The following is a 15,661-nucleotide window of genomic DNA, read 5'->3' on the forward strand; positions in this document are numbered from 1 at the left end:
TGTTATTTCAAATCACTAGTTTATTACAAATCATTTCCACTAAATTTTGAGTTAGTTTAATTTATTTTAATTCCTCTGAGTATTTTTCCATTGTTTTTTTTTTTTTTTTAATCAGATCACTTTTTTCAATCCTATTTTATTCATTTCTAAATGTTTTAGTTCAATAAAGTTTAATTGGGTTCAGTTAAATTAATACCCACACAGATCAGAGCTAAAACAATATTTATTTGATTTGAGTATCAATGGCAGAAAAAGTTAATCTTGCTGGTTAAATATAATATTTTCATGCAGAGCATCAATGCATTTCACTTAAATTACTATAGGCTAGTAATTATTTCCTCCCTTTGCTTTATTCTATTATTTTCAAATGCTTTCAACTGTATGAAATCCTCTTTAATGCAATTTCAACTTATCACTCTTTTATTTAGTTCAGCTCAGCTCACTAAGCCCCGCTCTTCCCATTAACTCATTTATTTTAAACAAACAATCCACATCCATTTAGATATGAACCTATTTACTTTTAAATTCGTTTAGTTCATTGAGTTTGATCCAAAATAATCCAGTTTAATCCAGTTCCTTTCACATTTAAAGTCAATTACTTATGGTCTCATTCAGCCTACACATAATAGAATCTAATACTTACTGACATACAAAAAGCATTACTTTGAAGAAATCATGATGTGTGTAAAACATATGGTATGATATTAAAACATTTTCATGTGGTGGAGCAGTAGCTAATCAAATAAAATGTGTGCAAATTTCCAGACAAATTCTATTGATGTTTGATTAAATTCACAAACAATGATCAATGGGTGAGATTTCTATGCGAATCTTACAAATATTTCAGTTTTATTACTTTTATGTGCAACATGGGAAACTTTCAGTACTTTTCACAGAAAAAAAATGGTCTTGAAGCAGCTTAAAAATTCTGGATCTACTAAAATTGTACTCACTTTGTTAAAAATCTAATAATATTTTGTGTCTTTGTTTTTCTGGTTATACTTTGTGCTTGTTCCTCTTCCTTCTTTTCTTGTTTTTTGTTTCTTCTCTCATTTTGGGAGAGAGTCGGCACCGTGCTTGACAGCAAGAGTAAACCTTCTCCTTTTTTTATTTATTAGCTGGTGTTTTATTCATACATTTCTGTTTAATCTATCGATTTACAGCTAAGGCTTAGCTGCTGACTGTACTCCCATTTTAGCCCCACAGTGTGAACACAATATTGGATGTACCCAGTATGTAACAACGGGTGTGTATGAGTGTGCATGCGTGAAATCCTTCATGTATTATTGAACGTCCATTCAGTGTTTGGTGGGAAGGTTATGGCAAAACCTTACATGTCCATTATAAATATTTGGAAAAAAAAGTTAGTTTGGTAAAACGTCTGAAAAAATACATGTTTGTATTTTCAGTTTTTTACTGTTTAAGCTTTATTTTAATGCACATTGGTGTTCAAAATTATTTTATTCAACGCCACTTTCATTCCTTAATTTATTAAAATTTTAATTTACTGCACTCATTAAGAAGAGGAGTGCAGCCTGGATTTTAAAATTATTTTAAAATTAATTGGTGCAGTTTCTGTTGACTGCTATAACAGCTTACAGTGGGTATGATGTATTCTGGATAAATTAGCACAACTAGTAAACAAAATGCTAAAGACCACCTCTAACTATTGAGGACCTGAAAAATCTATCAGACAAAGCAAATTTAATCCTTCCTCTACATCATTTTACTTACATTTTCAGTGTAGAGGCCATATTTGGTAGTAGCTGATTACTGGGTTGCCTTTATGGTACTTTTTTGTACAATTTAATTAAGAGGTACTTTTACAAATCAACTTTTGACCTGAATCTGACAATTTGTTGCTGAAGAGTCCACTTGGCAACAACAAAAAAAGAAACCAATCTATACCCAGAAAAACACTGTAATTATATAGTATCAACATTGCATAGTGGGGACGTTGTTGCTAAATGAAAAAGATCCACATTTTCAGTATCAGTAGTGTGTTTAAAATGAATGCAGAGAAAAGATGAATTGTCAAAGAAACAGATGGCATGCATAGGAAAAAAAAGAACATTATGTGGAAATATTAAATCAATTTTAAAGGACTTAATATGCAAATCTGTCTTCTAAATGGACACTACCGTTAAGTTAGTTACGCAATAGATTTAGGTCAATGTTTTAACAAAGTCATTGTTTTGAAGTAACTATCATAAAGTCCAAATCTCATTCTTGTTGGTATCCTGACCTGAAAAATGAGACAGACATCAAACCTGACTCAGTTGCACCAGTTCTGTCAGGAGAAATGGGCCAAAATTTCATTAAAATGGTGTTAAAAGCCTGTGGAACTATTCGTCATATATATGAAGTGATACAGTTTAAATGGCAATTCCATAGAATACTAAGGAAATGTGCTATAACCTTTAACTTTCAACAAAGTTTTGTTAAAACTTCTTCCACTCAATTATTCTGTCATGATCTAAAGCAGGAAACGGTATGTCTGGTTTAAAGTTGGGCAAGTAAAAAAAGCGATTCCTCCCCCTTTATGCTGCTTATGTCAATATTTGGTTTCAAATATCTTTATTTGAAACCAGTAAAAGGGGCTTTGACAAGGTCTCAAATGGACATCAGGAGAAGTACAGAACAGAAAAAGACACAGATGTAACTTCACCAAAATGTTCAAAACGTCACGGTTGGAATTTCCTTGAAGGTCTTTAAGTGATGTGCAAACTGTCAGTGTGTCTTACAAAGAGAGATGACGAGACACTCAAAACTGGTTTATTTGCCTCAAAGTTTAAAAGGTCATGAGTTCATCAGGATCATTACTGTTTGTAACCAACACACACACAATTGACACACACACATACACACTCAAGCTGCTTGCTTGTTGTCAGTAAAGACGAGAATGACTCAACCCTGGTTCACATTAGCTCTCAGAGGGTAGAGCTGGGTCAGCCTGTGTCTGTTTCAAACTGATGGCAGTGTGCTGTGAACAGGTAAACAGGCAGAGAAAATGACCCCTTATTTCCAAGACCAATTTGTCCCCCAACTAGAAGCTATTGAAGATATAGAGCTCGGTGGGAGGTAAAGCACATCAGCCATTTCTTCCCCTTTCCTTCACCCTTTATTTAAACAGTAAAGTAAGTAAATAAATAAATAAATGTGGTGTCCTCTGAGGGGAACCATTGTCTCAACAATAGCAGAAAGCAGCATCCCAAAATTTGAAAGCGAGACATAAAGATCAAACACCAACTTCCTATCGTCACAGTCCGACGGGTAGGCTGGTGGCAGTGGGACGCCCAATTTTTTTGGTCACCGTCATTTCTTGGGGAGAGAAGAAGCGCTGTTCTGCAGGTGGGCAGTGATGGTGTTGTTATTTCTCTCTTTCTTCTTCCAGAGATGATGAGACTCCAAAGTGGGATTGTGTTTTTCAAATCTCATATTGTTCAGAAAATGGGGAGCGATTCATGAGCAGAGGGTAATGGGAGACCAAATGCCTGTGTGGGCTTTTCAGAAACTCACCGAAACAAAGTTGAATAGTTTTCTCCACTTAACCCTGAAGTGTTTGGAATCTCTCCTACTGTGTCCATCTATCTAGAGACACACATTTCCTTGTGCAAAGTGACAATATCCAATCATTACTATTATAATTACTTCCAATCCAGATTGAGATTTAAACAAGTTGGGAGGCTTTAAAAAACTCTTAAGTGGATGTAGTGAAAGTGAAGAGGCCCAGATTGTGTTTGACTCTTTGATCAAACACAGTGTCTATGTTCGTATGTGTACTCAACCCAAGTCAACTTTATCAGCCAAAAACTCCCAGATTTAAATGCAAATCAGTAATCATCTCAAAGGTTTTTTAGAAAATATCTGTGCAACTTCTGTTTTTTAAAATAAAAGCTGTATTTTTTCCTGTGGTTTTTTAAAGATAAATTGCATTCCCCTAAAACCGCCCTGCTTTATCTGTTAAGTGACATTTTGATGGCAGCAGACTGAAGAATCCAGAGCTCTAGTTCAGTTAGACATGATCTCTGTCTTTAACTCTGTTGACCATCTGGATCACCTTGAAGTGATTCTTAGCTGTCAAGTAAATCCTTGACTGACTGTTTTTATCAACCGTATCTCATCAGTTCCTTCAGCCCATCACGATGAGCCCATCAGGGTTCTGCTTTAATGCAATCCTGTTTTAACTTAAGCTTATTGGTAAGTCACATTTTGGCAGCACACAATTTGGGATGTTTTAAATTATAAAAACATAAAACAACCAACAAGCAACAACCATTACATTTTCTCAAATATCATCATGGAAAACCTCGGGCTTCTGCTTCACGTTCTGTCAGGACTTTTGGTCGTGTCTCTCTCGTCCTGATCAGATACCAGACAAGCAGATCACACAAGTGCTGTCTGCCGAGAGGAGGATGGAAGGCGATTGGATGTTCAGCTGTTCCTCAGTTGGAGTTCAAAATCAGTCTGAAACACCATCTTCCTAAAGATTAAATAAGATTTTGCTCAATAAAAGTCCAACCGAATTATGAACGAGTGGATCAAACTTGTTTGTACACATGATCGGGCTGGTTAATCATTGGGTCAGTCTCTCTTGCTTACACTTCTGTGTCCTCTGTCTTCTTTCATCTCTCCAACACACCTCAGCTCTCAGAAATACAGCAAAGACTTTTATGTCTCATATGCATTAATTAGCTCTTTGAAATTTTTTTTTTTTGAAACCCTCGTTTCCATTTTTCTGTACTCTGTGTAGTTCTAAAACCTGTCAAATATTGTGTAACTTTAAAATAAATACACAACTATCTGCTGATGTACAACCTTTTCAAGTATTTTGATCAGATGTAGCTGATTGGTCTGTTACTGTCCAGTAAAGTCAAAATAACTATTTTTAAGCAAATATTTTAGAGCTGAACGTGTTTGAGAGGAGTAGGGGAAAGATTTATGTTCATCCTCTCGCTGATTATATGTGGGTTTGTGTGCAGGCTTTGGTCAGTTTGCCTTACAGTATTTCCTGAAACCAAATTTATGGATTAAGTGAGTCATTTTATTTTATGAGGCCTCTATTATTGGAGGCTGGGTGTTTCCCAAAAACTTAGACGGTCTCACTCCTCTCCCTCCCTTCCCCTGTTCTGCCAGCTTCATTCAGACAAGGGGAAATCAATATTCATCCATTTTACCTCCTTTGCATTTTACTTGAGGCCAACATTTGCTGCATATCTCCATCACTTACTGTGCGAGCATCAAAAATCAGCGCTCAAATTGGCTGTTTTACATTTTTGTCCCCTCCTACGGAAATCAAGCAAGATGAAGGATTACGGAAATGCTCTCCCCCATGAGTTGGGGAAGCTTATAAAGGAAGAAATAATTGGGGAAGTATTCTCCCAGAAGCAAACCTTTCCAGAAACATTTTAACATTCGCAGGTGTTTGCACTGGAAATGCTTTCCAAATAGCCTCTGCTCCAGCCAGTTGGCAGTTGTCACAATGCCCGCAGAAGTGTTAAACCTTCAAATCAGATGCTTATGTGATAAATATGTGATCAATGATGTGTCAAATGATCATTTGTTTCTTTTTGCATGATTTTGCTCAAACCATCACATTTTATACGTCAACATTCGAATGTTATGTTGTATAATATTTAAACGAGCTTCAGTGCAGTAAAAAGCATTTCTTGTTTGAAGTTATTGGAGTTCAATTGACGCCAAAGTGAAATGGTGATGTTACTGTCAGTCAGTATTTGAGTGTATGTTTGATTTATTACATATTGCATCCATTAACTCCCTTAACAAAGAAACAATATGACTGTAAATACCCTCTTTGTTCTGTTTTGCTACCTGTAAATGGTTGGGCAAAAAAGAGAAGTCAATACTATGATTACAATCTTAAAATATGACTGTTGGACATAATCTTTATGTCCAACAGTTGAAGTCGTTCTATGATTACTTCTAACAATGACTCATGGTTTTGCATCTGCATATAGAGTTGACATGAAATAAGAGCTCCAATTTACTTTCAGTATATTTGTTTCACATGTGTTTATTGTTTTTATTAAAATTACTACCATGTCAAACTTATGCTAAATACAAAAGGTAGTAGGAGCAAAATAACACATTTTCTGGTAATTTTAAATCTTCTATATCAGAATTTCTCAATATTAAGGTCTAGCATGTAAAGAAACAAATATAGCAGAACATCTGTGTCAATCTATTAATCCTTTTTGTACAATTTTTTCCCCTACTTGTGTCAATTACACTTGACATTTCTTAACCAAGACTCAAAGTACTTAATGATCTAAGGCGATCTGAGAATGTTTCATTATTGGAGGTTCACACTTCTCAGGCTCCCTGGGAAGGTTTGGTTGTCGGGCTACTTTTTTTATGGGTCGGGAGGAGGCTTTGCTCTAAAGGCATTTTGTGGGCTCCTGCCGCAGGAGTACGGGGTGCCGGAAATCCTCTGTAAAACTTTCTGGTCCTTTTATAACTCAAGCAAAATCTGTGCCTGCATTCTCGATTATTGTGGGTAGACTCTGCTGGGGCAAATCCCTGTTCTAGATTCTGTTTGTAAAAGTTGTTAACGGTACCTGAAGGCATAGTTGTAAGAGGAAGGTGTCTGGTTTGGGAACACCAGGGTCTCATCGTTGCAAATAGTGTATTTTTGTTGGCATTTTCAGGTCTGGATCTTCAGCATGCGCTGAGGTGGTTTGCAGCCAACTGTGAAAGGCCCGGGATGAAAATAATTCCCCCTAAGTTTATGGTGATGGTTCTCAACAGGATATATGTTTACTGCTCCCTCCCAGTTGGGAAGCGGTCTCTGCTTCAAGCAAAGAGTTTAGCTATCTTAGTGCGATGGGCACAAGTGAGTGTGGTGGATGGATAGACAAATTTGGGTTATGTGTACAAATGCTGGAGCTGCCCCAAGTGTTTTGCAGTGCAGAATGAACCGAGCCAAAAAGATTTTCCTGTTTGTCTTGTTAAGTTTTCAAATACCTTTGCACAATTGCTTAATTAAGGAGATGTGAGTCAGCTGGGTCCTTTACTTAAATTTATAAGAATCAAGGTAGGAAGTACAAACTCAGAAACAAGGACTAGTTCCAGACAGGAAAATGTAATGCATTAGCTGTGATTCTCAGCTTCATACTTTAAAATCTTAAAGTATAAAGGACATCTGGCAACTGGCAGGACATCAAAAAGATTACGATGGTGCATTCGTCCATAATTATTTCCTGACCTAAGTAGATACATCACTGACTTTTGTACCTCAACAGTCTATGTTCCAACTCTCATTTATGTTTTATGAGATATACATCACAATCAAAAAAACTACATTCTGAATACAGGTGGCTGTTAAGGTTTTGTGGTCATCTGATCAGGAAGCCCACTGGTTGCCTGCTGTTGCACTTTTTTGGCGACATTTAGAGAAGCAGCACTCTCTAATTGTCACATATTAGAAATTGTCATATTTACAGCTGAAGGAACTATAAAACTGATGCAAAGCAATGCTGTACAATAACAACTGGCAGGATTTCTTTAATAAAATAGATCACTGTGTCTCTGCTTTGGGAGATCAACAAGTTGCAATGTTTTACAGTCTTAAACTGTCACGTCCCCCACCGCTATTTGAAATTATGTCATTTAATAAGCTGTCTAATTTGTTCAATCAGAGTTTATTAATTCCACCCACCCTTCATTATTTCCACCCACCTTTGAGATTCAGGTTGAATAGTTTCAGCAGCATTCCACCACCCTTACTGATGGTTCCAACATCTGGTCCTGAGCTGCCTCTGTTTAGTCTATTTAAATTACAAAAGGGAAACAGTCACATCCTAATGTAAATGTCCTTTTAAGAATCATAATTGCAATATATTTCTCCAGGTTCTCGACACCACAGAATTTCTGGCACAGCTCTGAAACCACAAACTCCCTTTCTGATTATGTGTGTGGAAAGAAAAAAAATATTAGTTTCATGAGTTACACCTTCTAAAAGCTTACAGTTAGGGTTATAGGTCAGGATTATAGTTGCTCGTGAGAATTGATAAAGGCCTAGGGTTAAGGCTAGTGATATTTCCCCTTGGTAAGGCACAGCTAATCCTTTTGAAACATATAATGTATGTGGTAAATCTCAAACATGAGATTATTTGAAGGGTTTACATCTGATTTCAAAGCCTCAGCTTGGTACTGCACTCAGACTTCCTCTCGCAAACTATTGCAGGTTATCTCCTTCTCTTTGGGTTTGTCAGATTTGTCTCAAAATGTCACAGAAAATGTCAGCGTAGCCTGAATGAGACATTTGTCCTTGTCTTGTTTCTTTACCACCTGTCTGTCCTGATTTGAGGACGGCTGCTGTGGAGCCTTCTCTTGTGCTTGTCACTTTTCTTTTCTCTCTGCCTGTACTTTCACACGTCCTGCACAGAAGAAGGTTTTCTTTTATTCTCTTCCGGCTGGGAATTTGAGCCTCCGACTCCTCGCTGTATTTGTATGATTTGTAAATTAGCAACCCAGGCTTTTCTTTTATTTACTCGGGCTTGCTGCGTTGGAGCAGATTGGCTGTCAGCAAAGATCAGAGTCCTGCTTAGCAGAGTGAATACACAAGTAGAACCAGTGTTGCCCAGTTGTCAAACATGATGTGAAGAAAAGGTCCAGGAAAAAAAACCCTTGAGGACTAATGGAGACAGAGTGATTAGGCACGGCAGATGAACCTGTATGCATGCAGCATATTTACTCTTCATCTCTTTCTCAGTTACACCTTTCATTTCAGATTTTAGACTCTTTGCTCTGCCTCTCTTTAACACTTCGGCTACCCTCTCTGTTTATTCTTCTTTTCTATCATGCGCACAAAGACGGAGGCGATTGTTTCTGGCAGGTTGCTTGTGAAAGTGTGCTGTGATAAACATGCTGCCGTGGTTATTAATTTTGAGTAATGGCGGCGTCAGACTTGGGTGCCTTGATAAGTATCAGAGACGGAGAAACGTTTGTGGCACGGCACAGACACACAATGAAGGCAAGCAGCTGGATCTTATAGACTGCTGCTGTTGTGTTCAGGCACAGAGCCGAAGTCGAGTTGCACTTCTCTGCCTGCACTCCCTGAAATAAAATCCTGGCGTAAAATATGCTATAGCAAATCAGTTCCATGAATGACTGTCAATACTAGTTCAGAAAAAGTGTTTAGCATAAAATTGTCTTCTATTATTGTAGTATAACCTCACATTGCAAAAATGTTTGTCAAATCCAGCCTTTTATCCGTCTATATATTTCCAGGAGGGAAGCAAATCACATATTAAGAAAAAATTTATTTTTAACCTGATCTGAAATGTCACACATTTTGGTACATGTAGTATTTCTTTGTCATATTGCACTTTTTTATGTTGAGTAAAGTTTTTAAAAACTTGAATCCATGACTTTTTGTTTCTCTGGTCTATGAATCACATAGTCAGATTTGTCTCAAAATCTGCCATTTTCTCTTGGCCGCTCTTCAGAATGTGAGTTGTGTGATTAGCGTGCCAGTATTTCTGTAAATCAAAAGGTTTCAATAAAGATACACTGTTACTGACAAGCATTGAGAAATGAATGACCGTAGATTGTTTTGTTTTACACCACAGTGTACAGAAAAGATTTCCCAGTTAAGCAGTATTATGTGCTAATAAGAACAAAGATATTACCGATTTGATGCTTTTAAGTAACAGCAAAATATATTTTAGATATTGTTGCTAACAGATGGCTGTTTGCTTCCTCTCTACTGTGTAAATCATATATCTGTCTCCCTAATAAAATAAATTTTTTAGATTTTTCACTATATATATATATATATATATATATATATATATATACATATATATATATATATATATATATATATATATATATTATATTTTCTGGCAAATTCCACTATAACTCATCAATATTCATTACTAGGGAAACCTGGGCATCTTACAGCTGTTGAACCAAATGTCTGCGTGAAGTCATCTTATATGAGTCATTAGTCTGATACAGGAATGCCGCTAAAAATCTATGTTAACCAGATTATTGAAGTGCTACACTAAGATTATTGGTTTTATTCGATACTCTCTGCCAGACATGGAAAATAATTGCATCAGTGATGCAGAAGAAAAGCTGAATAGTTCATTTTTAATGCAAGATCTCTGCTTATGAACCTTTATAATTTTGTACCCATGAATTGAATTGGCTGAAGCCCAAACATTGTTGGCAATTCTATCTAAATATTTGTCATCCAAATTTGCCCTTTGTTTTATTTTGTGCTCTTGCCCAGGCAGCGCCACTGCTTCTTCTTTGCCCAGAGACGCTCCTGCATTGTTGCAGTGCATGTGTGTTCACTCAGCAGCTGAGTGTCTGGGTCATTTACAGTGATCCTAGTCACTCACAATAACCAGCTATGTAATATAATTATGCAGAAATGTTCTCATAAAGTGCTCTACCGACCAGGAACCAAAGCAGTGGTCTGTAGTTGGCAACACCTCTATGGAGGCTCTCCAATGTTCTTCAAAGGAGAGGGAAAAATTCTTCTATTTAATTTGTCAGCTTTACAAATTACTTGTAGAGCTCAGTTCTTTACCTTCCTTCCTTAAGAGTTTTTGTTCATTGTGCATTTAATTGTCCTCCTAAGAAACGCTTCGTTAAATTGGGCACAAAATGGTGCAAATGGGATATTAAATTGAGTCTGACACAGTTATGCAGATGTAAAAAGTTCAGTGTTTGAGTAATTCTCCTTTTTTAGCAAGCCAAATTGGCTTCGGGTTTGTGGAAGCGTTTCTGTTTTTCTGGTCCAGATTGCTGTGTCCGACTTTGTTTTGTGAATATGTTTGGCTTACAGGTGGCACACAGCAGGGGCTCTGGCTTGTTATGGTAATCCATACTGTGGGGTCAGAAAACGGCCAGTATGATCTAAATGGTAAAGAGGCCACTGGGCTTGGCTGCCCTTCTTGCACCCTGCTGGAGAGCTGGCGTTTAGCCTCTATTTGAGGACCAGAACTGTAATTTTCTTTTCTTTTTTTTTTTTTGTGTGTAGGTATGTGTGTGTGTGTGTCTTTTTGAATAAAACAAAAGGCATATTCTATTATATGCTTATTTCTTTATCATCAAATGAGCACATGTCCTCATGGCCTTGTTCCCCCTCACTACCTCTTTCTATAATAATCCTCTTTTCTTTTCTTGCGTAGCTGTGCTTCCCCTCTTTCCTTCCTGTCCCCACTTCCCTCCTTGTCTTCCCTCCCCGAGCGTTGCCCCCACTCACCATGTTGCTCTGATTTGTGTGATCTGCCTCCTTCTTACCCACAGCACATCCGCCCGCCCCACAAATGAGAGCAAAGGGGAGAACACGACTCAGGGCCCAAGGAGCAGGGTGTAATGAAGCCTGCCGTAATGAATTTACTGCTTTCCATTGAGCCGCACCGTCCCATGTGACGGACCGGCACCTCGACCATTGTGTCAGAGGCCTCCCTCTGCTCTGCTACCTGTTTGTCTGACACCTTTGTAATTAGCCGCTGCTATTCAGGAGAGTAATTGCGTATTAAAGGGAGCGTTCTGTTCCGGAAGTCTCCGAAGTGAACATTTTTATGCAAATGTTCGAAATCGGGCTTAGATTAAGAAAATTACTAAAGGTTTTTTAACACTTGGAGAAACAGAAGAAAGGCATTTTCTACCAAATAAGAAAAGAAAGTGAGGGTATCACAGCATACTAAATAAATGAAGGGGACTCAGTGTTTGCTCTGATTTGTTTGGTGGGATATATGTCTCTAGGGGTGAAGCTTTCTACTGTGTGGCTGATTTGCTTTTTTAAATTGGTATTTTAAGCAGTGCTCTGTGGTGGGACTTTAATAATAAAGTAAATTGGAGTTATTACTTGCTTCTGTTGCTCACCTGGTTTATAGTAGATGCTTTTTGGGACAAATAGTGTATTAATTTATCTTTTTCTCACCTGTGGCACCTTCCAAATGTGTTGACCCCCCAAAATACTCTTAAGTAAATGTACCTTAAATTTAGTTGTTTAATACTAGAACATATAAACTGAAATGCTTCACCAGACACAAAACCAGTTTTTTGCCATTAGTCTCCAACCTTAAATCTTGTATAAAACCCATGGGGTAACCTGAAGAGAATAAAAGGACTTTGGATGATCTGGAGCAGTGATGTCCAAACGTTTTGCCTCCTGGGCCAAAATCATTCAGTTGAATTTACTCACAGCCACAGAAAACTGGATATTTTGAAAGGAAAAATTAGTTTTGTGAAACGTATCTTTTTTGGTTTTTTGCACCAACATCCTGTTCCAGCAGGTCAAATTTGATCAATATTGAGTTGCAGTTGATGTTGCACAAAATCTTCACAATTGCTGCAAATGAGCCATGGGCTGCACTTTGGAAACGCCTGATCTACAGTGATATGCAAAGAGAAATGGTCAAAAAGTTCTTTATCAAATGTTATAGGAGAAGATTCTCCTGTAGGTGCGCTCCTGTTGCCAAATGGAGATTTGAGTGTTTTGCCAGCAGTTGTGACATTTTTTATTTACGAAGTTACAGTGAATTCTTCATGTAAAATGTTCCTCTTTTTGACAGCCTATTTAATTTATGCAGTGGGACATTATGCTACCAGCATAATGGCTATGTTTATTATTTACCGTACAAGAAGTGCTGATAATTATGGTGGGTAATACATTCTGCTTTTAACTAGTCTTTCAACGAGATCTTGAACTCAATATCTTGCTGCATTGTTTACTGAGAGGCAAATGTCCCTTTTTAATGAGAAAAGTTTAATTATTTGTTAAAGAAATACGGGCTTTCAGGTTTCCAGAACGCAAGTTCAGGAACTCCTTTTTCCTGGAAACTTTTTCTCATTTCAGTTGAGCCCCTTGTGTCAGTGAGGTAAACAAGAAATCCAAAGCAGACAGTGTACCTTCATGAAGTCTTTGCTGAAGACCTTTTTTTTTTTGCTGAAATTATATTTTTGTTTTGTTGAGTGGCTAATATCGGCAGTCTGAGGTCGTCCTTTATAGAGAGGTCTGTACTCAAAAAGATGATTCAGTAAGAGCCATTTGTTGTTGAAGTTCCAGTAAGTTTTCAATCAACTTTTTCGGTTTTTTCAACCTTTCAGAGAGGTCTGATCATAACTTCAGCATAAAACCAGTTTTTGTTTGAACTGTCAGGCAGCAGACAAATGAGGCTGCTGTCATCTCCTTTAATATTCTGGGGTCGGTAGGAGTGTTGAGCGTCTCACATTAAAGCTCACATTTTACAATCTATAAGTGATAAACACCTTCGACTTTTAAACATTTACTTTGTTGGATTTGAAGAGGATTTTGACTTATCTGATGTTCAGCTCTTAAAGTGTGCTGAAGCTCCTGCGTATGTGTGTTTTCTCTTTTCTTTTTGCTGTCGGAGGTCTGCTTCCATTATGTACTAAGCCTTTGTCAGATTGCAAGGCTGTGAAGCAGTCCCCTATCTCCGTCAGCAACAGTGGTTTTCAAGTCCCAGTCTATTCAGCTCACGCCGCCACCCTTCAGAGACTGGTAATAACTATTTGCTCTGGCTTATACATTCTCACCCTTTGACTTACATTCTTTTTTTTTTTTTTTTCACTTGTTTTCTTCCCTCTCCTCATTCATCCTCCTCCATTTACTGGGTCCACAATTCCTTGCCTCAATCGATTTGTCCTTTCCTCGCTCCTTCCTTACCACCTTGACGTCATCTTTCCTTTTGTCCAGGCTGTGACTGCCTGAACTGCTCTTTGCTCCAAGGTCTTGTCAGAGCACCAATAAGCCAGCCAATAATAAAAAAAATTTCATATAGTCAAGCCGCTATAAGCAAGAATTTTGTAAGTGTATTTCAATGTGAAGCTGCAGCCCTTTGGTAACGTGTGTATATTGGGAGTATCTCCCTTTCCGATCGTCTTAATCTTCAATAAGGTTGTAAAGTCTGGTGGGAAATCTGTTGGCAGCGGAGTCAGATGATTACGGAAACTGTTGTCTAGTGGGAGGCAGTAAAAAGGGTTGTGGTGGTGTGAAGGGGTTAGAGCAGGAGCTTGCCATAACCCGAAGAGAGTAAAAATATGAATAGACTGTAGTCTTTGTGACCTTGCGGTATGAGGTTTCGTGCCCCATGGTTAGCAAAATGGGAAAACAATTCAAGCATTTGCTGAGACACACGCACCCACGCACACACACACACACACGCACTCACACACACACACATACGCATGCGCACCTCCGCAGATACACCCACACACAAGCACACACATGTACAAATATAATAGTACAGTAAAGCAAAAAGCACAAAGTGCATTTGGTCTTTGACTCTTGCATAGGCAGTTAAATTTTCTAAATTGGATTCTTCCTCGAAGGACCCATCCAGCCTTTCTGACAGTGAAAATAATCCTAATAACAGTTAAAAAAAAAAAAGTTTTCTGAGCCCCTTTAACATTATATATATTCATTCTGTAGCCTTAAACCATTTTGCCTTTCTTCGTACTTATTATTTTCTATAAATCCAGTCATGAGTTATTTATTTTTACTATATTTATCAGAAAAAAGTCCAGGATGCTAATGAATAAAGTAGGGATTCACTTATAATGCTTTCTGAAGCTCTGCCCTAAAAGGTCCCTGAACTCATTAAGATTTTTAAATTGTTTGAGAATTGGCATAAGCTAATACCAGTTTGATTCCCATTACAGTTAATAATATATGCTGAAAAAATGAAAATAAATAAATAAAATAGATTTACCTTATCATTTATTTATAAAACCCTGCAGCCTGTTGCAGTTGTACATGTTTGTTGTTTAAATTGTAGTAAAGAGAAAATAAATCTTCCAGAAAAATCTGGAGTTGGTTTTGTTTTGGTGTAAGGATTCAAACTGTTCCCTCAGGAACAGGAAGTGAGGCTCCATTATTGATATTTAATGCCTGAGGCCATCAACTCGATTTCTGTCTGGATAAACCATCATTAAATAAAGTTTAGGGTTGCTTTACAGCCTTATTGGCTGCATGTTTTTCTTATAAAATAAATGAAGAGCCAATGTTTTAATGTCCTTAATCTAAGCACTTAAAATTACTGATAAAACAGACAGTTTACACAAATATTTAAACTAATATATTATTGTAATCTGCCGGGACATTTTCCATGTTAATAAAAACTGTGTAATTTACTTTTGATGATATTTTACCAGGTTAGAGTGCAGCATCATACTCGAATATTAACCCAAATTTTAGATTTGAAGATATTTCGAAAACCTGACTGGACTAGGTGTCTATTTGGAGAAGATGATTCAGAGAGACAGCGAGAGAGAAAGAGCTGTTTCATTTGTAAATTGAGGGAGCTGTAATATGATGGCTATTCGAAACGGCTACTTAAATGTGATAGGCCATTAGCTATTCATCCCTACTGCACTATTAATGCAAGGTATGGAAAATGCAATCATGCAAATCTCCCTTCGATCAGAGCCTTTCATAGAGGAATAAGTGCTGACGGCATGGAGGGGAGGGTGCGTTAAAAATGGGCACAGGATGAGTCTTAAAATCTCCACTTTCTCAGTGCTTTCTAGTCTCGTCGACCCATCTTTGTCCTTACTCATTTATCATTGGCTCCTCTGTTTAATTGGAAGATGTTATGGTTCCTTGTGTCAGGAGGAAGACATGACAAAGGAGCTTGCTCTGTGCAGAGCTTCT

The 15,661-nt window shown here is 37.5% G+C and overlaps 1 protein-coding gene across 1 annotated transcript in view; it reads left to right on the forward strand.

The window, feature by feature from the left end:
* Positions 1-15,661, forward strand: part of fbxl17 (F-box and leucine-rich repeat protein 17) — a 235,021-nt gene that overhangs the window by 85,007 nt on the left and 134,353 nt on the right. The window lies entirely within an intron of this gene.

This window comes from Gambusia affinis, linkage group LG03 (genome assembly GCF_019740435.1).
Source record: "Gambusia affinis linkage group LG03, SWU_Gaff_1.0, whole genome shotgun sequence".
Classification (NCBI taxonomy): domain Eukaryota; kingdom Metazoa; phylum Chordata; class Actinopteri; order Cyprinodontiformes; family Poeciliidae; genus Gambusia; species Gambusia affinis.